This window comes from Blennius ocellaris (genome assembly GCF_963422515.1).
Source record: "Blennius ocellaris genome assembly, chromosome: 4".
In the NCBI taxonomy this organism is placed as follows: Eukaryota; Metazoa; Chordata; class Actinopteri; order Blenniiformes; family Blenniidae; genus Blennius; species Blennius ocellaris.
The window spans coordinates 22,733,787-22,758,947 of record NC_137653.1 but is presented as its reverse complement, the minus strand read 5'-3'; the positions used below and the strand labels follow the sequence as shown (position 1 = coordinate 22,758,947).

Below are 25,161 nucleotides of genomic sequence, written 5' to 3'. Positions count from 1 at the left end.
TCGGCCTGACAGATAGATGCGGAAAATTGTTTTAATTGTATAATTATCTCTGGTTAGCCACTTGTGCGGAAAAGTGCTATGATGTGGGTGAAGGCCAGGGAAGAGCACATTTTGGCCTTTATGTGCTTATTTTGCCTTTGCACAGGAAATGAACAACAATCGGGGGTCCTGAGGATAAAGCATAAACACACACACACACACACACACACACACACACACACACACACACACACACACACACACACCCCCCACAGGCAGGTTGGGACGTGCTCAGTGAGACGCTGCCCTTTGAAGCAGTGCGTCTGGTCAGCGAGCCTTTCTCCGCAGGCAAAGAGGAAGGCGCCCGTCACCGTCCGATCAAGACGCCACAGCTTAACACTGACGCAGCGGCCGCGGCGTAACACCGCCGGCATCGCGAGGAGGCAGAGGCTCTCTGCGTTTGTAACGTGCTCCATCACAATCATCAGACGTGAAATAAAAAGCTTTATTGCTTTGATCATCTCCTCTGCAAAGCTTTTCCCATAAATGGATTTGTATGAAGCGCCTGTCTTAACTGCCAATTTGGTTGGGAAATAGTAATCGTTCTTCTCCCACCCTTGTGTCTATAAGAAACAGCCCGGGTTATGCTGTGTACAGAATATTTAGCTGTCGGAGTGATTATCTCTGAGCGCCTTCCTATATCTTCCTGCTCCGATCATCAGTTTTGATTGAGGCAGCATCCTGAAACCATAGATTGTCATCGCTGTTAAAGCAGCGCTGCTCTTTCAACAAGGGGAACTTTTTACCCAGATATTTGCCACACTTTCATTAGTTTTTTTTTATAATAATGTAAAAATCCTCCTCAGAGTTAGCTTTAACATGCTGCGTTCTTAAAATTACTTAAGTTACTTTACAATGTCAAATACAGAAATTGTCCTTTAAAATGCATTAAATGTATTGTGTGCCACTTAACCATAACATCATTATTATGTGGTTGTATTTTTTACTCAGGATGTAACGATTCACTAAGCTCACAATACTGTGTCCACAATATGTTATTTTTCCACAGTTATTTTATTTAACAAAATAATATTTTGCAGACAATTTTCTTGTCTTCTTTTAAATACTGTATCAAGTTAAACTTATTTTTATTCCTGACGTAGGACTGTAAGGCACCAACTGAGCCATAGTTACTTCAAGAATTACAATAAATTAACCGAATTTTAAAACAAATCTCACATAAAATAAACTATGAAGAAAATCTCTTCAGTAAACAACCGAAGGCTCATTAACCTTTGTTCCTAGTTCAGAATTTTGGTTGTGGAGGTGTTGACTTGAGCTTTTCACTGTGACGTCGGGTTGCATGCGCATCACATTGTTTGGACTGTTTGTGCAGGGCATCACTTGTTTTAGGTGGTTTTCTCACCATTTTCATTTTTAACGTCTTAAAGCCAAAATGCTGCCACACCTCTTTGGTTTGAAACTGGTGGCAACTTCCTGTATTTCCAGACACACACTGAGGCCGCAGCCATAAGTTGGCCGTCGTCTCCACTGATCGCCTTGCTGCTCTCCGCCTTGCGCCTGATGCAGGGTGTCGACCATGTAGTGAATTCAAGTTTTCAAAATATGACAAAATGATAAAGTCAGCATACTGTAACATACTATTTAGCCAGATGTGTAACATTTATGACACGAGTTTCTTTTATGGAGCAGATATTGCATTCAACTTGAGTGTGATATATATTTACGATTGACTCAAAAATAACAATATTGAAAACTTGAAAAGATTCAAAATACAGAGACTTATTTATATAAGGTATTACATGTGTATAATTACTGTCTTATTGTATTAAATCAATATGTGAAATGTTTAAAAAAAAAGATCACAATATGGGGTAAACTACAACATGGAACATGTTAATATGTCACCACATCATCAAGTTCAACTTCATTTTCTATTATTGCCAAGATATACAAGTTGAATTGTTAGAATGTGAAGATTGCTGTATTTATTAAAGATGGAACTTTTTTGTACATTTCCTCTGTGAAAGCAGAGCTGGGTGCCTCGAGTCTGAAAGTCTCATGTTTTTTTTCTGCCACATTGGGCCAAACAGCAGCAGCTTCTCATGCATCTTCTCGAGAGGCGTTCAAAGACACTTTAAAGTGTAGGTCGTCCCACGCTTTAAATGGGTAGTCACCGAAATGTAAAACCAAAAAGATAAAAGTCCTGCTTAGTTTTTGGTATTTTCCTCTTGAATAATTACAAATTAATTCCTCGACCACAGAGTGATCAGATGTTTGTCTGATGTCGTGATTGAATCTTAAAAAAGAAAACAGAAACTTGCAGGATTGCAATTACTGAAATTTGTCAATAAAGTGAAACCTTTTGACTTTCAGGCCGATCAGCCACATCCTGTCCATATTCAGCCTTCTCTTATCTAATTAATGAGTTTCGTTCATTTAACTGGCAACTATCTAATCTCTATACTGCCGATTTTGACACCTTCCAAATACAAACATTCATAATGAAGAAATGTGTCTTGCCCGTAACGCCATTAAAAACTCAATTGCGACAAAACAACAGAATAGAAAGCAACAAAGCAGCTAATGAAATAAGTCCCCGTACATCCTGTTTACAGCTCGGGTTTCCACGCCGTATCAGGTCTCTTCGGTCTGCTGCAGCGTAACTTGTTTTGAATGAGCATTTAATTCCCCTCAACAACATGCTCTCATAAACTCGGTAGCTGTGTGTTGCAGTCTCCTCCTGACAGATCAGTTACTGAATGATTCTTCAAGCCTGGTGGGCACAGCGCAGCCCGGGCCCCGACGCTGATGCGCCGCAGCTGCATGCAATTTTCAGCTCAGCTCATTCAAGTGTAATAAAACAATGCAAGGAGGATTGCAGGCCTGGATGCTCTCACTCCTGGAAGAAGAGTTGAAATAGGACCTGCTCCAGGGCTGCAGAAGCAACGCCGTGTGCAGCCGCCTCCATTCAAAAACATTTTTATTATATCACCCTCCCAAAGGCTTTTAATGCCTAATCAAATAATAGATGTTTACAAACTGAAGCCGTGCGATGAGAGACTGGCAACACAAAGCAATTTATGGAGCGAGTGCTTGTCGTGTCACTGTTGTTACCTTCGTCATGCTCTGTTGTTCAGTTGCATCTCCTGTTCTAACGCACCGGGGGATTAGCAGGTAACAAGGCAGCAGCGCTCCTCCGAGGACGCCGCGCGTGGCTTTGAATGTCTCGCACAATGCAACATAAATGAGGTGGGGGGTGGAGGTGGGGGGGGTCTGCCACCAAATGGTGATTTCCCAGCTACACGGGGAGCCTCCTCCTGGATAATGTGGTAATGAAAGGTGACAGGAAGGACTCAGGGTCTGGAACGAAGCCGGGGCAGCTGGTCAGAGCAGGAGAATAGGAAGTAGTGTTCGCCTGGGCCAAAGTGCAACGAGAAGCAAATTAAAGCTCATATCTGCCATCTCCCTCGCCTCCCTGCACTTTCCTGTTTGGACTTGAAGGTGATTGGGAGCCAAGGCGGTGACAGTTGACGGAAGCTGCGCGGAGGAGAGAGTATTTATTTACAGTGAAATGCAGCGATGCTTGTTCAGGATGCGGTTTCACGCAGGATGTGCACCCCCCCAACCCCCCCCTCCCTTTTTGTTTTCTTTACCACACACACACACACACACACACACACACACACACACACACACACACACACACACACACACACACCTACCTCCCATCTTTCTCATCTCCACCCTTGCACTACAATCCCCAGGTTTGATCAGGAGTGGGAAGTGGATTATTGGGGGGGGGGGGGTTGAGCCGGCCCGCCTGTATTGTGCAAGCGGCCAGGTCTGGATCCAGCCTGCACCGCGCTCACTCGGCAAGCCTTCCTGCCCGGCCCAGGAGGTGGTACCAAGGTCATCACAGGTCACTGACAATAAAGGAGTGGGACGCTCTTGTTTGTGTAGCAAAAAATTGTCTTTCGGTTTTACGTAATCCAAGTGTAAAAAGCAGGCTGTCAGCCTGAGAAAAACATGGATACACGGTAGGTAGATTGTGCACGCGGTTGAGCAGACCATATGGATCGATTGTGCAAGGTGCCATATATGTCGATTTTTGTACAGAACAAAAAGTGACCACATGGGCTGATTCTGCAGAGACTTTTGGGGAAAAATGCAATGTAGGTCATTTGTACAAGGGACAAACCTCAAATCAGCGCTGAGATTTAGTGTTGCTTTGTTTGTACGCCCGTCCCTCCCCTGAGCGTTGTTCCCATCGGGGCCATCGCAGGAGCCGGCAGGTTCAGTGAAGCCCCGTCCACTGACGGAAGTGACTGAGGAGGAGCCACACTTCCCAGCAGGGGGTGTCAAACTCGTCTTAGTTCAGGGGCCACACGTGGCCCAATTTCATCTTGAGTGGGCTGGGTACGTAAAATAGGGCCATATTAACATTTAACTTTATACTTTTCCTTGCTTTTGGGCCAGACATAAACCAATTTTAATACATTCTGCTGTAAAATACAGTGAAATATCTCAAATAACTCCTATCGCTGTATTATGCATGTTTTTACAAAGTCCCTCTGTCAGCATGGCAGCATCAACAATCGGTCAGCTCGGGTCTCAGTGTTCTGTCTGCTACTCTTAATAAATAAAAATAAATAAATAAAAGAATAAATCATAGGATTCTTTGACATTTTTACAAATTGCTTGGTTGTTTCTTAGACCTGATTGGAGCTTCTTCCTGGTTGGTTTTTGCCGACGGGTCTTATGTTTGACACTCTTGCCTTAAATAGATCACAAACTTCGATTATTGTGGATTTTTGCTGCAAATTTGTTGTTGTAGGTGGATTTCGCAAGCACTGGAAAAGATGTATACACACACTGTGTCGATAAAAATAATAAGCAAAGAGCAGTAATGTAGCTTGTTTGCTAAGAGGACGATGCACATCTGCATTTAGGGGATGAAGAGCATGAGATGGATGGAGGGAATGACACTTGTCTTTCATGCATGGAGGAACGTTTGGTTTGATTTTAGTAGTATTTTAAGCTGAGGCTCAATTTGTTTCTCTGAACCCGTGTCAGCCTTTGTTTTGGTTTGTAAATGTTAGTATAGGTTGTTTTAGACATAAAACACACAACAACTGTACATTTGACAAATTTATTCTCATAGTGATGATATGAAGGATTCCATGTCTGCCACTGAATGATCAAGATGATTAACTGGTGTTCCCACAAAGGCCAATTAGAGTTGTGTTCATTGTTTCTTTAGTCTTTTGTGAATCCGGATGTGTTGAGGAAATGGAAAAGAAATGTCAAAAAAAGAGGTGAGTCAATAAAGTGAATGTGCAGGTACTCTTCCAGGAATTCCACCTTGTAAAGCAGGAGGTGGAGGAGGGGGTGGGGTTTGTAAATCCTGATAATTACACTGTACACCGTGGTCTGGGCACAATTACCATTGTCATCACCCTGCAACACGGCATTCGCATTACAGTAAACGGCTCATTTTGAAGCTGCAAGTGTGCGCAAGATTAAATCAAGCCACCCAAGAGGAAATACCCACAGTCTCCACTAATGAAATTAAAACTGAACTTTCTCACTCAATCACGCCCCGCCGCTAGCCACCTTTCATCTGGTGCCTTGCCAAATGGTTCGCATGCGAGCGTCCTGGAAAGGTGAGTCGTTCTGATCTCTGCGCGCTGGCTGTCATGTTGCCATTAATCCGCCCAGAGTTTCAAAGGCAGGATTTTTTTTAACGACCTGCCTCACGGCCCATCTATGCGGACAGCGGGATCTAAACTCTGGAGAACCTGCCACATAAAACACACATCTGGTAAAGCCGAGACTGTAAAACAGGCCCCACGTGTCCGGGCAGTTCTGCGTTAATAATGCACTCAAAACGTACAGCTTGTAGCAATCCCCACAGCAGCAGTTGTTTTACGTGTACTTTTTTTTTTTGGCGGGGGGGGGGGCCAAGACTTTAATTTTCATGAAAGTGTCTGTCTGGATCCCTCCTTTAACATTTGATTGAGTCTGCGAGCTTATTGAGAAGCAGTGGAGAGTTGATTTATTTCTTTAAACAAGCTTTCCAAATCTTTTATTTCCTGTGAAATTGATACATTGACACAACTCAACTCCAATATTTCATGTATGATTTATGAATCTGAGCGGCGCAATCATGAGACGGCTATAGTCATTACTGAGATGTGGTTTTACTTATTCTACCAGCACAAAGTGTAAAACGGGGGCGTCAAACATCAGCCAAGCACAGGGTAAACATTTCAAAGAAAATATAGATTGCTTTACAAATAAATTTCATAATGGTAGTGGACACAACGCACACCCATGTTTTACAGGATCTTTTAAGTATTCCCAGTACATTTTCACAAATTTTATTGGTTTTGGTCATAATTAAGTGAGATTTTCACGCCAATATATCTGTAGTAGAAAAGCTATCAAGCCGTTTACAGCTCTGCAGTAAGACAATGATTGCCATTACGTAACAGGTATTTTACATATGAAAACACAACAGTATTTCAAATTCATTGAATACTTGATCTCCATCTAAAACATCAACTATTTGTAGTGGATTCAAATAAATCTTGCACACTTCTAAGATCTACTGTGCCAGCAGCATGTTAAAAAACCAAAAAAAAACCCCCAACAACTGTGAACTTGTTGTGTTACATTACTTATCTCTCATCTCCCTTCAAACCAACAATCTCGGCTTGTCACAGCCTTTCTGAAGTACAGCAGTGACACACCTCCCACCGGCTCCCCCCTGCACTCGCTGCACAGTCCTTCTCCCTCAGGCTATTTGCCAGATGCCTTTGAACAAACCTCATATCAGCCCTGAGATTTATAGTTGATGTGTTTGTGCGTCCGTCCCTCCCCCGTGCGTTGATCCTATCGGGTCCATCGCAGGAGCTGGCTGATTTAGTGACGCCCCGTCCCCTGACGGGAGTGACTGGCTGGCTGACTGGCTAACCGACAGAAGTGGGAGGAGCTTGAAAAAGAGCACAGATCAACATGACGTGTGGACAGAGGAGAAGCCACGGTTTCCTCCCAGATAGGCGATTCCAGTTAAACGATTCCAAAACACACGATTGCCAGATAAACGACTATATATATATATACATATATATATATATATATATATATAATATACACACACACACACACATTAACGATGCAGGACACTATTTATCCTGTATGTGGTATTGTGCGATGAATGAATTGAATTATGAATTACATTTCCAAATAAATGCAAAAAAACCCACACTTTACTGCAAGGGAGTAAAACTCATGTTCATCTTTAGTGGGCCAGACTGGTAAAATAATGCCATAATAAGCTTTAAACTGTAAATATTTCTTTGTTGTGGTGCAGAGTATACGTAATGGAAATGTCTATATTTTTGCGAAACGAATTATTTACTACCAAAAGTCAACATTTAGCCATTTCAATAAAACTTTCAGCTGTAAAATGCATTAAAATGTGAAAAAAAACTTCTACAGCTGTTACATAATGCGCATTTTTACAAACGCATGACTTTGAGGCTCATGCTAGTTTGCCAGCTTTCATGGCATCAGCATCAGTAGCTCAGCTTGGGTCTCCGTGTTGTTTGCTCCTCTAAATTTGTTTGAAATGTTAACAATTTTCTTTATGGTTTGGCAGGCAGGAATGTAGCCTCTCGTGGGCCTTATGTCTGACAACTCTGTAACTGCGTTATCATAGCAGTCACATGCATTTAAAATGTGAACATGTTGGCACCAGCTGCAGTAACCTCACCAGGTTTACCATTGGACCTGCATTATAACCCAGGTTTGGCTGGGATATGCAGATGTTTTAAATTGACTAGATGTAATGATAATAGGAGACTACTGATATCACTTTCCAGCTAATGTATTCTTCATTTTCCACGTGTTGAGATTTTTCAATAAATTAGATTTATTGTTTTAAAGAAACATGGACCTCAAACAGTGTTTCAGCTCACAAGTTAATGAGCTCAACAATAAACGAATGAGAGGAGAAAATTACCACATTGTGTATATTTTTTTTTGGTCACGGCACCAGTTTTGGCTGAAGGCACCGAGGGCGCGGTCACCAAGCATCAACATGCTTTAATTCTATTATTTCTTTGTTTGTGATGCTGCCTGTAATTGACGATGACAGCGCGGTTACCTCTGGCATGAATCGGAAAAGATTTGCTATTTACCGTGATAGACAATGCCCCCCGTGTGAGTCGGGTCTTCGCCTAATTGATGTTTTGGAAGATGAGCTCAATTGGATGAGTCATTAGGCCTATTACCAGAGTTTTATTAAATGCCCCCACCCAAAACGGGGGGAAAAAAACCTGCTGCAGAATATCTCCTTCCTGGAATAACAGGCGGTGGGATTGGTAAAAGGCAGATAATATATGTGGGAGATTGATCAGTGAGTAGCGACCCCATTATCTCCTGAGATGTTAATTACACTGCGCTCAGCTTGCATGTCAAAAGGCAGATAATTGAAGAAGGTAAAAGATGTGCCACACTTTATTTATGCTTTGGCTTGTTGCTGGAAGATTCACTCTCTCTTGTATGTCCTTTCTCTTCCTCATCTTTCTTGCATTTTTTTTTTTCTTTTTGGCTTGCAGTGTATTTATTGCGGGGCAAGATCACATTGTCCTACCTGATAAGTTCTTATTCACATTATGCTGTGATGGACCTTCTGTCCCGTGTTCACTGTCATGGACTTTTCAATAATCTCAAAAATAGCTGATTATTACTTAAATCCCACGCTGGACCCGAGATACACGCTCGGAAACAACAAGTGGACTAATAAACGGCTACTGCTAAAGCCCCGTTTACGCCTCGACGTTTTGGATCTTTTTGAAAACATTACAACTTCGTCTCCATGGATAACACAACTTTTTGAGAAAAAAAAACCGCACCATTTCTCTGAGGTTGAAGGAAAATGATTTTTTGAAAAAGTGCTACTGTACATCTACACCACAGCCATAACAAACATTTCTTCTGCACATGCTCAGTAGATGGCCTGCCATGTTAACTCATTTTCAACTCATTTAGCGCATCATTTTCAGTGTTTCTGCCATTTCCGTGTAAATAGACATCAAAACGTTGGCTGTGTCATCGCAAAACCTTTCTGAAATAAAAACGATGCACTTTCACTTGACCCGTTGGGTAAGCAGGGTCTATGTCTGCACAGTTTATTTCTACATTTATTATCATTGTGATATCAAAAGCCTATGTATAATGTCCTTATTGTAAAGACTGATTGAACTGTACTAAATTATGTTTTCATGCGCTGTGCATTCATGCTTTGTTCATAGTGTTTGTAATCATTGTAAATTATGTTTTAAGCACATTAGTTGAGAATGCAAGATTGTCACTGAATATTGTGATAATGATATGATTTCCTCTAAATGACATTAATGTCTATGTTTTTACAAATAACAGTGCTTTTTTCTCTTTGCCCTAATTTACACTGTCGTCATAGTGAGAGGCAGAGGTTTTCTGAATCATTCACATTATTATTTCATTATTAAAAGTCTGTTATTTTGAATTGGCATGAATAGACGCGCCATGGAAACATGATTTATCACAGTTCAGGCAGTGGTTTTGTGTCTATTGCATGTTGATACAGTGACATTGATGATTTAGGGCGATGTGGGGTACAGTTCACAAACGGCCACATTTCCCTCCAAAAAACAAAACTTTAGAATGGATTCATCTACTTTTCCTTGTATAAAGGTTTTGATATAGCTATTTGTTTTACACCTTCACATTTGCACTAAAGCAGGGGTGTTAAACTTAAATCCCGGCAATCCGGCAACCCCAAGCCAACAAGCAAAAGTTCAAACTATCAAAGAAAACAGATTTTTGGAATTAATCCAGAGGGAAATTCAAGTGAACACAACACTAAGACCTGGACCGAGATATTGGCCGTCCTGTCAGGACGAGTTTGTAACATCGAGAGGAGACGTTTTTTGTTTTGTTTTGTTTTGTTTTGACATTTCATTGCATTTTGCATCAGAAAGTTTGATCAAAAGTGGCTTCATTTTGAGGTTGTAGTAATTGTCTGTGGTATTAAAATATTGACATTTTCACATTTTACCAGTCTCGCCCACTGAAGATAAAATTGGACTGAATGACCCCGCAATTAAAATGTTTGACACCCCAGAGCTAAAGCTTATTTTTTTACATTTTAATTTGTCACTATCACACTTAAAATAGATTCTGTTCTAAAAAGGAGTGAACGTGTTAGTAAATAATCAATCATTTTACCTTCTGATTACCTCCTTATATCATAATTTCTTTCCTATAAATAGAAGTGCTATGAAAGCACCCCCCCCACACACACACACACACACACACACACCCACACCCCCTAGATTTGTCACGCTGCTGCAGGAAGTTTAGCTTTCCCACTAATTTATCAGTTTTTGTTCAAACCTGTAAGCTTTTCCATGCTCTGTGATCTTTTAGTGTTTAGTGTTGTTGTCTGCTAAAAAGTCATTATAGTTTGACTGTATTATCACGAGGTGAGCCCAGTAGGAATTCCTCATTTGTCAAGAAATTTTCTTTGCAAAGCAGCAACATGTTGAGATGAAAAATGGAAACGCTTGTGGGAGAGTCTCCAGAAAGTTAGAGAATACACAAAGAGTGGTCTGCTGAGGTACACACTGTGGTGAGGTGGTGCGAAAAGCAGTGGAAACACTTGATAAGGTTTCTCTCTCTCTCTTTTTTTTTTTACCTTCCTCTTTATACATGTTTACATTTTCACCACTGGAGCTCCCCCACCTGAGCAGCTGTGTGCGTGTGTGCGTGTGCGTAAACTTCCTATTGACAATGTACGAACCATAGGGGACATGTTGTACTTAAAAAATAACGAGTGTTTGTCATTTCGTGTGCTTATAGAGATAGCGTCATAACTCCGCTTCCTGTGGTTTCCTGTGGTGTCTCTGTGTACTGCAGTGAAGAGTGCATGTTAAACCTACACACACACACACACACACACACACACACACCGATTATTGTCATGAGGAGGGGGCAGAGTCTGTAGGGAGCATTCAGGGTCGCGGTGACCAGTGGTGACAGCAGCAGCAGGGTCTCGGATGATTTCGTGCATCACCTGGTGGACACTTTGAAGATGGAGGACGATTCATGGAAACCTTGTTTGGCTCATGACAGGTGGCTTGAATTCATCACACTGAAGGTTTACATTAACGTCTTCTGAGACAAGCAGAAAACTGCTGAAAATCATGCAGTTTTCAGGTTTGCCCACTAGTGGGCGCTGTTTGGTTTTGTAATGAAACTACACACAGAGAATAATAAGCTGTGATCATTAACAATGAGGAGCACGTGGACATTTGAACGGACAGATGACACAGTTTGATTGCTCCACTATCAAACTACCAAGTCCCAGGAGAATATGGTGAAGGCATCAGAGCATCTTCCACCTTTGGAGCCGTTTTCGAAAAGTTGTATTTTAACTGACTCCGAGCACTCCGACCAATAAAACGCAACGAACATTTTGCCTTTGCACTTGCAAACGTTGTCTAGTAAACGGGGCCTGACTCCAGCAGAGCGTTCACCTTTTCTTTGACATCTGCCTGCTTTTCTTTACCTCATCTGACCCGTATCTGAAACCCATTAGCATCTTTCTCCTTGTTTATCAGGAGACCAGGAGGCTCCAGCAGGCAGACAATGACCTTCATTCAATTGAAGGGGTTTTATGGTATTACGTTTGGAGTGGTTTTTTTTTTTCCTTTGTCTTTTTTTCCCCATCTTCACCACATTTTTCCCACTTTTTTGCGCGTCGGAGAAAGACCTCTGCTCCGTCAGGGGCTGGCGCGCAGTATTTCGCTGTGGCAGTGCAGCCTTATCTGCGCTCGAGGTCTGTACTTTAATGGGCTTTATTGATCTAAACAACATCAGGGGTTGCGGTGATGTTATTAAGGCAGAGATAACTTCTGTGTAATTCCACTCCAACAATATATTAGCCTTTTATTGGTCTAAATAACTTTGCCTTTTAGACAGTAATGCACCAGTAAGTCACAGCGGCTCTTCATGTCGGCAGGATCTTAATAAAGCATTTCCTCTGGACATCCTGCTGCGGAGAGAGTGAAAAACGACAGGTTAAAAGGCATGCTGGGAAGTTTCCATGCCATCACTGTAAATTATCTCTTTTGAATACATAAATAACACTAGAGGAGAGCTGTGAACAGGAAGGGGGTGAGAGAGGAAGGGGGGGGGACCAGTGGAAGTTTGTGTTCCAACGCTTTCAGCGTTTCACACATGGAGGTGCCATCCAAAACGAGAGCAACGGAATATGTGCAACATCATGTAGGCAGCAGCAGATCGGTGTTGTTGTGTTAGCAGAGGGCTATATGTGTCTTTAAAAACAGTCAATTGTAAAACGATATCGGGCTGTTAATTTATCAGCTTGTATTAAGGAGAGTTTTTAATGGGCAGCTATGTGTCATCAGGGCAATAAACTAAATAAACGTAAGGCCTGTGGGCCAAAACTGGGTCACAAGAGGCTCCCATCTGGCCAGACCACTGAGAAAACCTGTTGTTTTTTTTATTTCTTAGTAGTAGTGGACACAAGGCAACATTGAGATCTGAGCTGAGATATCCATTAGGGCTGAGCGATATGGCCTATGGTGTGTGGAGATATATATATATATATATATATGTGTGTGTGTATGTGTGTATGTATAAATGTATGTATGTATGTATGTATATATATGTCTGTATGTATCTATATATATATTTGTGTGTGTGTGTGTGTGTGTGAACATGCTCACATCCCAGATACATTTCAACAGAATAAACACATTTCAAAAAAGTATAGAGTGCCATTTTAAAGACATATATTGTGCAAAACTTATTTAAACAAACAGTCATGGCATCTGTAAGATCATTGCACCCACCACTCATTCTTTCTGTCATGATCGACTTGCCCACGGTATTTCATTACTTCATCGTTCGTGAACCCTCTGTTGTTGTTTACATTTGCCGCTTTGCGCTCACCGGTTGATTTGTTGACTTGGTTTGTTGAAATGTCATATTCTAATCATGTTGAGCATGTAGCATCGCTACTGCGTGAGCCCCGAAGCCCGTTAGCATGGAGCATATAGCACGTAGCACGGATCGGAGTTACGCGATGCATCACTAAGGACTGTCAAGCAGCTTGCAGTTTGCTCTGCTTTTGACCAAAAACAGGCTCTGCTTGATGACATCATCAACACGCTCTATTGCGGCAGGCCGGTATAGTCAAAATCTGTACCGTGGCCCAAATCCATACAGTTTGTACCGTATACTGTTTATACCGCCACCCCTAAGATTGGTGATGCTGCCAAGAAAGCCGGCTAACTTGTTGCTATCAAACTCACCTCAAAACCATGATGCCAGGAATAGTTTGTCATAACAAGGATAATGCAACAGTTTTTATGTCTGAATTATTTTCTAACATTTTCAAAAAATGTTGAGTTTGATCAAATATTCAAGGCCACGAATTGAATAAAGTTTTGAAAAGTTCTGACTCAATAGTATTTTCTTCTGGTTTATTATATATAAATTCAGTATTGGGTTAAAAAAAAATTAAGTATGCACAATTTCACCTTTTTCCCCTCCTACATTCAATATGCAAATTATTTTTGAACCCTTTGTGCTCCTGCTGATGTGATATCTGCACTTTTATTGCTACATTTTACATTTACATACTACACCACCCATGTGTCTTCTGTATTTAAATATGTGTATTTAATTGATCTGCACATGTAAAACAAAATGCTTTCGGTCCTATTTTGACATAGTTTGTAATTCTGATACTGGCTGATATCAAACCATTCGAATGATAATTCATCAATAACATTACTTATCACTAAATTGATTTACTTTGCACACCAATATAGAGAAAAATAGAAGAATAAATTACACATAATCCCATTTATAAATAGATAAGAGTAAGCGTCCCTCATTGTGCTACAGCTATAGGTTGAAAATGGATTCATAAGGTGGCACCCCACTTTATCTTTGAACACTATAACCTGTAGGATTATTTACATTTATATATATATATATATATATATATATATATAAGTGAAATCCTGGCACAGCAGAGAGTTCAAAAAGCTGCATTTATGTGACTTCTCCAACTTGGTTACACATTATGTATTATTGTCAATAAATGATGTCATGTTACAAGTTAACACAAAGACAATCTGTAAAAAAACCTTATAACGTCCAAATGAAATGTATAATGTGACGTCATTCTTACAGTGTTTCATTGATCATAGAAAAGTAGAACAGTTGATGGCATTATAATGTGAAACAGTACACATTATATCTCAAAATGTAATGTCTTAGTTTTGTCATACTTTATCTTGTTATAACCATTATATTTAAAAACTTTAGTCATAATGGCACATGAAAATGTATTTGAAAAGAAACTTCATGTTGGTTATGAATAATTGCTTTAAAATAACGCCACAATATTGAATCTAGATATGTCATCACAACACAACATGAGACCAGTTAAGAAGTTAAGAATAATTTCCCTTTTTAACCTAATAACTTGTTATTTCAAAGAAATATTCATACAATATATTTATTTATTTATTTATTTATTTATTTATTTATATCTATTTACAAGGAGTTTGTATGTAGGTGTGTGTGTGTGTGTGTGTGTGTGTGTGTGTGTGTGTGTGTGTGTGTGTGTGTGTGTGTGTGTGTGTGTGTGTGTGTGTTAGTGTATATAATCTTTCTATTTTGTTGTCTTTATTATTTGTGTTTTGACAAATTAAGAATGAAAACAATTATGCTAAATTGCATTTTACAATGATAAACTAGCTTTTCTATAAATACATATCAATTTCAGCAGTTTATCTAACTAATAATTCTAATTTAATATTACCGGAGATATTAAAGATGAAATGCATCATTCAAACTTTGACCTTATCTCAAGAGAAAGTTTTCTATTGCAGTATACAATTATTGTAAACTCATTGCTAAACTTCATTAGGACATGATTTGATTGGTGTTATGCCCTAATATAAATGCAATAACAGAAAAATGTATCCTGCTTTATTTGGAAAATGTCACTGTAGGCTGAGGAAATTCCTAAAAATAGAATGTGAACCCGTATCACAATATAAAGTGACATTGTAAACACGATGTAAATAAATGTATCACGCTTGATAAGAAAGTTTTCAGGTGGTTTGGTGAATTTATTTTCATCACAGTTTAACTTTATAATCTGCTTTTTGCTTTTGATTGCTGGTGAGTGTTTTGTCTTCACTGTAACGTTTGAGCTGATCAGAGATCAGGGAGGAAGTGGATCCGCAGCTCTTTCTCAACACGTCGTGGGAGGTTAGGTGTGACTGCATTGTGACCAAAGAACGTTCAATTCATTGTGCATTTGCGAACTTTTATTTATGACGTTTGCAGTATTCCTCTCCTTTCAAGGGCAGCATGGATCCAATATTTATATGAAACCAGGAACCCATTTATCTGGAAGTGTATTTTCAAAGGGCGGGTGCAGTAGAGTGGGGGTTGGTGCTTCTTAATTTGCAGCTATTTAAAGCCCGGGTTTTGGTAATGAATTATTTTGTCATCTCGACTGTGATGAGATTCATCTTTAATAACTGTAACAATTATTTTATTAAAAACGAGAAGCCATGCATTATTACGGCTATCTCGCCAAGGTCTGAAGCTGGAAGGGATTCTCATTAAGAGCATTATATTACCCCCGGTGTGCCTTCAGTCGAATGTCCCGCTGAAATTACATTAGGTGTCAACAATGTTTGTGTTAGAAGTAAGCAGTCATATTTACCCGGGCGAGCGTTTTCATTTGCCGCCTGACACCGTGAGACGTATTAAAAAAGATACTAATGCCCCGTATCTGATTAAGAAAAACTCTGTTAAAGTGTTGACTTTTAATATAAAGCCGGCACATAAATCTCTATTCACAACTTTTGATTGTCTGAGATTATTTTGTGATTTATTTATCACCCCCCCCGGTACTCATCCACACCGCTCAGACCGTCCAAACTCCGGAGCATCAGGTTGTTTGTGCCGTGATTGATTTATCAGCGCCTTTTCATCTACGCCCTGTGTTCCTGCCAATGGCGAGCGCGGCGTGCAACATTGTGCTTTCGCTAATGGTTCCGGGCCCGGGGTAGCCGCTAATGACACGGGTTGTAATTGTTTGTCAGTGTGATAATGTGCGATTTCCTATTTCCATGTGAAGTCGGACATTTGATGGAGGAGGGATCTTGTCAGGAAGACAAAGTGCCGTCATTTGTCAGCGGCTAAATGAGCTTCTCTCCAGACATCCTCTCGCTTTTCAATGGCGAGATCATATTTCCAGATCCTTTTATTGTATTTTTTTTTTAGTTTAACATGATTTCCATGAAAAACCTGTCCTCTCTTTGCATAGAGTCCAAAAAGGCGTGACAACATTTTAAGTGAAAATGCATTGCTTTTGATTTAGTACACCGCAATGTAATGAAAATGATGCCCGTTTGCACGGCAACGGCAGAAACACTGACAAAGATGTAGCTTTCATGGCCCCTAGTGGGTGCTGTTTTTTCTTTCTTTTTTGTAGAGACACCAGTGCTCGGAGAACCATATATTTAATCTTGAATAATGGTGAGAACACAGACATTTGTATGGACAGACAGCAGAGTTGTATTGCTCATCTGGGGTGACTCTCGACTATAAAACCACCAAGTCCCAGGAGAATATGTCCTGGGAGTCGTGACACTCTGGAGGCCGCCATCGTTGTTATTGTCCAGCTACTCACATGTGCAGAAGAACTATTTACTGTGGCCGTGGTGGGCATGCGCGGTTGCAGCATTTCCGCCGTCTACACCGAGACAGAGCCCGGGCGTTTCTAGAAAGTTGCACTTTTGTTAAAAAGCTGTCCCTTTTTGCCAAAATGTGAAACTGAGATGGGGATTAAACCGACATGGTTTGAGTCACTCAGTCAGTGTTGTGTGCTGACATCTAGAAATCTGTCAACTGTATTTCCAAAAAAGACAGAAGTGAAATTACTGTGTTTGGTAATCTTTTATTCTTAGTGTTTGCGAGCAGTCATCACTTCCTTAAAGCCGTTTCATCATCTTCAGAGGAAAGACCGTGTCACCTCGTGCCACAGATATTCTCAGTTTAGTTTACACCGTGGTGCCGTGATACTTTTTCTCCCCTTTCGTCTCTGCAGTGATGTCAGAAAACTATGAGGCACATAATTGCTGCAATTGAAGGTCAGGACGACGGGCCTGCCTTCATACTTTCCAAAGTCTTTGATGTGGTTGACCCCCCCCGAACAGGCCTGCTTCTGTTTCTGATTAGCCTAAGTCCATATTGCAGGGTTGGGGGCAGATTCTACCTAGTTAACAGTCTAATGAGCTAAACAAAGGAGAGGTGCGGTGGATGGGTCTCCAGGGGGAGCTACTTATTGTCACCACTGCCCCTCCGCTTTCCCTCTCCTCTCCCTATCGATTCATGTCTAGTAGCACACGTTGTGTAATCAGCTAAATGTAGCCTCTGCTTTTTCCTTATTATTACCTGGGTGCTTGACACCAACTCTTTTTTTTTTTCTTCCCCCCCTTCAAGGACAAATGTTGTAGGAGAAGGCAGATCCCGTGTGAAGTCCCCGAGCTCTCTGCGAGCGGCAGATCCCTTTTCAGTGCCAGCTGTTCTCTCAGATACACCAGGCCGTGCTGAAATTCTCTTAATATAATTCTGGGGGCTCAGGAGAATAGTGCAAAACAAGCGTGCCAGCGAGGAGAGCGTTGAATTTTTCATCAGTGGGCTTCAACTCGCTGAGTTAGTGGGCAGCGCTCTCATTCATGAGCAGATGTTCAGTGCAGTTACACTCTGCAGTTAATGTGAACTTACTGGCCTTTCTGCCATTGGCTGCAAGGACGTTGGCAGCGATCTGGCATCTGAGAATTGCTCCCCGTAAAAAAAGAAAAAAAAGAAAAAAAAAGCGCAGGCCTGGGTAGCGTTGCCCGGGCCTTTTTTAGCCACTTCCCAGCCCAGGAGCTGGATGGTGGACAGGGGGGTAGCCACTGACAGCCCATCCGTCTTCGGCCCGACAGTGATGAAACGCCCGCCGCTGTCCGCTCGAGGGAATCGCCATGAAATTCCAGCAGATAATTTTCGCAAGTTTTAACACTCACTTTTCCCCGGTAAATGGGGGCTCTGCGTGAGCCATATTTCAGGAAAGCCCTGAATCACCCACAGCACACTTGAAAGGGTACATTTCTGGACATACGGCACCTGTGAGGGGGCGGCCTTTTGGTTCTGGTTGGTCCGCAGCTGAACGCAGCTGCCGCTGCGGTCAGCCTGGTGGGCTGTTTCCTCCCCTCGCGCCGGAGCGTCAGACGTCAGACGGCCCGGCCTGGGTTTGATGTGGCCATACAGATCTGTAATCGTTCCCCTCTATCCAAGCAGAGAGCGTCTACGGGACATCCAGTTCAGCGGGCGACACGTCAGTCGCGTAGAGTTTGCGTTGAAAGTCATCCCGGCGAGGCTGCGCGTCGGGGACCGAGCCAGCGCCAATGACGAGACTCTTGTTTCCTCATTTTCACTTTCTAATTGGTCGTTTTCAGGTTGGCTTTACGAGAGCAAAACTAATTAGTGTTTCTAAATTCAGCAGGAACAAAAAAAAAAAAAAAAGTGAGTTGACTTGATTGTTCTGGTTTCCTCTCGTGTGTCAGGCGCTCAACAGGAAAATAAGGCTCTAATCATTTTCAAATTGCTCGTGTTTTTAAACCCCCCCCCCCCAAAGCTGAATGTCACTCCTCGGTCTCCTGGCATTTTGTTTGGCTGGATCAGGGAACAGCGGCTGCCCTCTCGCCTCTCCGCTCTCATTGTAAGTCGTGGGAAGTGTTTGGACTTGGGGGCCGGTGGAAAGGGAACAAAAAAAACAATGCGTTGTGTTTTAGGTGGGGTTGTTTCTGCTTTGATTGGGAACGTCCTGCTGACAGGAGCGAGCAAGCAAGTTTACAGTAGCAGTGACATTGGCGTTACCTTTATTCAAAGTCCTCCAGCTGCAGCGAGCCCTCAGGAAGCCCGGCGCGGGCCCACACTGGGCGGCCGGGCGGCCCGCAGAGAGCGGAGCCAGCCCTGTTTGAGTTGGCAGACGCTCCTCTCTCGGGGAACTTTTGCTGTCTCTGCAGAAAGGCCAGTGGCGGCGGGCTCAGGCGGGACGGCGGTGATTCTCGGGGCAGGATGGGCTTTTCCTTTTTTTTTTTTTTTTTCCACCTCTCTTCCCTTTCAGGAAACACATTTAGCCGTTTCTTCCCGGCGCTGAGGCGAAGAGGGCAGCGGGGCAGCGGGACCTAATGACAGAGCTCAGCTGTGACCGGGCATGAGCAACACAGTTCAGAGAAGCTCCAGTCGGTTCTTTTTTTTCTTCTTCAGATTTTTCTTTTTTTTTTATTAACAATTTTGATGGTTGGGTGTAGCACATATACATATCTAAGTATTCGGTTTTACAATGATTCAAGTCCTTGTTGTCCAGTAGAGGTGATGGTGGTGTCGTCCTCTTCCCGTCTTCTGTAATTTGTCAATTTTCCCCCCTTTTGCTGTCTCAGTTTATGTGTAAGTCTCTCAATTACATGTATCTCCGCCACAGTGCAGGCCCACTTCTCCACAGTCGGGGTCGTAGTAGTGCTGTAGTGATTGACTTTTTACTTACCGTCAACAGTATTTTAGTTACATATTGATCTTCTATCTCATCTGTTATGTGTTATCTGATATCCTAGTATTATATTTAACATTTGCCATATTTTCTCCCAATATTGGCTGATGTTTGGGAAAAACCAGTATATATGTGTGTGGTCCACATCCGTCAGTCCATATGATCTATCCCTTTGAGATCTTTCCCTTCTTGGTTTTAGGAGTGATAAAATATCTAATCAGATTTCTCCAGTTATGTTTTTTCTCCAAGTCGTGGAGCTCGTGGACGTGCACTGTGTTTTGCACACAACAGCCCATTCCTCCTCGGAGTTGTGTTCCCCAAGCTCCTTTTCCCATTTCTCTTGAATATAGAGAGATGAACTATTTCTGTGTAACATTAAACCTTTCTAGAGAGCCGAAACTAGTCAAAAAAATTTTCCCTTTGTGTGCTTTTTGAAATATCTCTATTATTTCATTTGTTGTATCAGTTTTTTATCTTCTTTTCAAAATGGTCTCTAATTTGGAGGAATTGATCATGTTCCCCTTGTCCAAATGTCTCCTTTCGTTTCTCAAAGCTCCACTAAACGAAAGCTCCAGTCATTTCTAATGAACAAAAACATCCAGCACGAGCTGTAAAATATAACCTATTTATATTTTCCCCATCAACACTGGCGGGATTCAGACTTCAGAAGGCAGTAATTAAAAAAAAATACTCGATCTGGGGTTAGGGAGGAGCAGTGTTTAAATGCAATTAGAGCAAATTAATTTGGTCTCAGTTACAGTTTTTTTTTGGAATGTGTCATTATTTGTTTAATCAAGGGAGTTCCTGTTTTAGATGCTAAATATGTATCCACAGATATCTGAAGGGAGGCGGCGGGCTCTGGGACACCTATTTAATTCTGCCATAATGAATATTAATTTGAAAGTGACCTGTTTCGTGTCCCTCCGCTTTCCCACTCATACTTAACGCAGAGTTGCGCATGTGTGCGGGTCTGTTTTACCTACATTGTGGGAACATGATCTGTTAATGGAGTCTGAATTCTGCGGGAATTAATCTGGTTTCATGGGGGGGAAAATATTCAAACATTTATATAAAGACATGTTTTAGGTCAAAGTGAGGTGAAGGTTTAAGGTTATAGGGTTAGATGAGTAGTAGTTACTGTTAAAGTGAATCTGATGGAAATGGACCCAAGTTTATCCCAGTCCCATGAAGGAATCACAGCTCTTTCTTTGGCTTAAAAACTGTGAGTGCATTACACTTAAAAAGGGTCTATCCTACCTTATGAGGGGAAAATCTACATTTGTAAGGGTGAAGATGTGATTTTATGGGTTAGGGTCAGGGCTACAGGCTATATCCTGTAAAATGGAAAAAAAAACAAAAAAAAAACATGCATATCGCAACAGCTATAGAAGTATTTCAGGCTTTTTTACAGTGTTTTGTGCCTGAAGGTTTCATTAAAATTAACTTTATGTTGAGATTGTAGAAGTTTGTGCAAATTTAGACACTTTCAAAACGTATACTCTGCGCCACAACAAAGAAAAACTTTAAAGTTGAAAATTAAATGTTACTGTGGCGCTATTATAGAGGTCCGCCCACTCCAGATGAAATTGGGGATAAACTCCTGAACTAGAATGTGTTTTGATATCCTAGGACCTACAAACAGCTCATCTTCAGCTGCACGTGAATGTTTGTATGTTGTCTGACTCATCTCTCAGGCTTTATTTCTGCTTGCTTAATATTTTATGTAGGGTAATTAAGAAATTGGGACAGAGTGGTGGGCGTGAATAAGAGCGCTGCGGTGTGTGCCAAACAGGCGCTCTGAAGTGGTGGTCACATTGTGCCGCGAGTCTGGCATGAAAGCAACCACACCAGGCGCAAGCACCAACTGGCATGAAAACTCACAGTTTCAAAGATCTGAGCTTAAAACCCCCCCCAAAAAACTCAAAAAACAAACAAAAAGTGCCCCGTAACATGATGAAATTTGCATTGTGGTTTGTTTCATGAACATCTCACATGTGGTCTAACATGGTTTTTGAAAAAGCAGCCAAACCAGGATTTTTCATCCAAAAACGTCATAAATGCGACAACTTGTAAACGCTGTGCTGGAAAACGCCTTCTATTGATTGCTCGCTACAGCAGCAGCTCTGTATAAAAGTGAAAAGTATTTGCGTGGAGTAAATAAAAGACTGTTATGTAGTCAATAAAACAGTAAGTGAAAGTGCAGAAAATGGAAGATGTATAAATTGTCGACTAAAACATGCTCAGTTGGTGTCGAACAGGAGCCGAAAAAGTAGCTACAAACACAAATAAACTACAGTTGAGTAATTGGCATTATTTTGTTTCAGAAAAGTTTCACGTTTACACTGCAAAAAGTAGATTGAATTGAATTTCTCACTAAAAGGGATTTTTATTTTTCAGATTCTAGGTATTTTTTTTTTCTCCCTACAGTTTTTGGGCATTTCTCATGTTCCATTCTACCATTCCTTGTGGGCTTCCGTAATCGCTGTTGCACTTTTGCTAAAATCAAGGTTAAAGCTTGAATTTGTTGGATGACGGAGCCTGATTTACTTTTTATTTTGAGATTGTTTGTACACAATTTAACTCTGAGGACACTCACAGCAATAAAGTTGCACTTTTGACATTATATCTGATGTCTGTAGTAATTTTTAAGTGCATTGAGAAAAATATCGAATCCAATCAAAACTTGAATTCTTCTTTTAAAAAATCTTTTTTTTTCAGCCAAATCGCCGAGACCTACTGCGGTGTTTTGAAAAAAAAATATTCATTGACACAGGAACGGTTGAAACCGTGTAGTTGGCATGCCAGGGCATGAGTTGGCACCGTTGGTATTTTTTGTAATGAAACCACACACGTGTGTGTGTGTACAGGGAACAATATGCTATAGACATTAACAATGCCAAGTACACGGACACTGGTGTAGACAGATGATGAAGTTGCTACCAAGCTATCGTTGTGGCGCTATTGTCCATCTACTCACACATGTGCAGAAGAACTATTTACTACGGCTGTGGTGTGCATGCGCAGTAGCAGCATTTCAGAACAGTGGTGTTTTCTTGCTGTTTACAAAGAGTTGGAGCGTTTTTAAGAAGTTCTACCTCAGGATCATTTTTTCCATAAGTTGCCTATTGATCGGTTCCAGTTGTGTAAACAAGGTCGTAGTCCATGCAAGGTTACCGGAAGACATGATAACAACTGTGTGCGTATGTGTGTGTGCGTGTGTGTGTGTGTGTGTGTGTGTGTGTGTGCTCCAGTGTTGTTCATTCACAACTGAGCTTCAGGTGATGGTCAGACTGAAGCATCTCCAGTATGTTCTTAGCTCATGACCGCACTCACAGACACGTCTACCTCAATATGTGACACCGCAAATGTTGTTGAACAACAGTCAGTGTGGGAAAGTGTGTCTTCATGTTTGAAATAATTTCCACTGTTTAATCTTTTGCTTCTTTTCTACCACCCCCTCCCCACATTCTCCCCTCCTCCTCCTCCTCCTCCCCCTCTTCTTCTGTCCTCCCTGATCCCTTGTGCTACTTGCTGGTCCATCCAGGAGCCTCCAGTGGTGACGTCCCGTGGAGCCAGAGATCAAAGTAAGTAGTCCAAACACTTGTCGTGCAGCCACTTTTTTGGGACTTTCACCAATGAAGGGTAATATATGGAGATTGTTAGTTTGCACGCTACAAGACGATAAGAAAGGCTTCGCATGGGAACCGATTTCCTCCTATCCCGGCACAGCCGCGCACTTCCATCGCTCTGAGGGCTGTGGAACGCAGCCGACGGTGACAGTGTCCCCGTCGGCGCTGACCATCGGGCATTCTAACGCTGAACCTGAAAAGTAAAGAAAATTGCAGATAGTGTGCCGGATCATGTCCGCATCCCCAGACTATCCGAGAAGTCATTACTCCTTGTGTGGTGTATAAACACGTCAAAAACAAACAATGACCCTGGGCAGACTCCACACCGCAAAACAATTTCAAAGCCTGCAGTGTAGTGTAAACACAAAACATGGCTAACCTTCACGCAGAGAAGACTTCACCTTAAACCCGGTGTTTGTTTTATAGTCCCTGTCGACCTTGGTCGGATGTAGTTTACATCTCTCTGGTTCTTTTTAGGTCGACGCAGCTCCAGACATTTTCTGCTGACATTTAGGTTGAAGCTTTGAGAAGCAGTGAGGAAAAGATTTCTCTTTCGGTAGCATCTATAAGGTATTTGTTAAATGAAAGCCATTTTTGCATGTTTGATAGGAAAAAAAAGGCATTGGAATTGGCCATTATTGAACATCCAAGCCCTCATTAATCAAGATTTCTTATTAAAATGATACAAAATCATGACACGGGCATCACAGGAGGAATATTTGATGTTGATTTAAAGCCAAGGGTAAATAAAGCCCTGTCAGGTGCAGATTCCCCACATAGGGACCCTACGTACCCAGTGATGAATATGTATTTTCTCCTTTCATAGACTCCTCTGCGAGCTCCTTCACACTGAGCCGGGGGTGACTGTAAGGCGATGTGAACCCGTATTTTTAATAAAGCCCAGCTGCTGAATGATCAAATAGAGTCTCTAATTAAGGCCTGCGCGTACACCCATGTAAAATTCTCTCTGGAATGCTAACAACCTGTGATATTTCCAAAGGAATTTGCCGCACAGGTCTCAGAGACGGGAGGGAGCGTGATGGTGGTAGTGGTGGAGTGTTTGGGGGGAGGGGCAGGGCTCATGTGGCAAGCCAACATGTTGTTCACATCCGTGTCAGATTGAGGCTAATGAAGGCCAGACTGATCCTTGGATGCAAGCCTTAAGTAAATGATCCCTCTTTGAATATATTAGAGCGCTACGGCAGCGGCGTGCCTCCCCCCGCCGCGCCTAGCGCCGCTGCGTGTCATCTCGTGGTCTGACGACGGGGCCGGTCGACACGCCGGTCACGGTGTTCGATCACAACCCTCGCGGCCGATGTTCGGGTTTTGTTTTTTTCCGTGGCGCGCGCACACTTTCCGTCATTTCCCAGGTTAATGCGCGCTTGCACAAACAGCTTGATAGCAAATGGAAAGTGTGAGTGTTGTGTCATTTGACAATGTAAATGAGCCATCTCAACATTTTTTTTCCCCCCACCCTCTTAAGAGGGATTGCATTTACATAACAGGCTGAGGTTTGATACGCAAATTGTCCTCTCGCAAACTCCTGTTGCAGTTATTTTTTTTAGTGCAGTTCTGAATTAAACCATTTTTGCTATCTGAATAACTAAAAAAAAAAAAAAAAAAAAAAAAAAAAAAAGCACGCACACACAAGTAATAGTTAGGATTAAGAAAAAAAAACATCTCTCAGATTTATGATTACACCAGCACTGTGCATGCAAATGATTCCTAAACTTGTAATTACAAAGCACTTTTGAATACTAATTGGACAGACAAGGACGTTGGACTGAAGCAATCCTGAATGGGCCCATTTTCAGCGACTGG

General features: G+C 41.8%; 1 protein-coding gene across 3 annotated transcripts in view; it reads left to right on the top strand.

Annotated features, from left to right (window-relative positions):
* foxp1b (forkhead box P1b) overlaps window positions 1–25,161 on the top strand; it is a gene marked incomplete at its 3' end in the record, with an annotated part of 199,229 nt that overhangs the window by 32,121 nt on the left and 141,947 nt on the right. For all 3 annotated transcript variants that reach the window (XM_080495079.1, XM_080495078.1, XM_080495077.1), the window contains exon 4: window positions 23,256–23,295. The remainder of the gene's footprint in view (window positions 1–23,255; window positions 23,296–25,161) is intronic.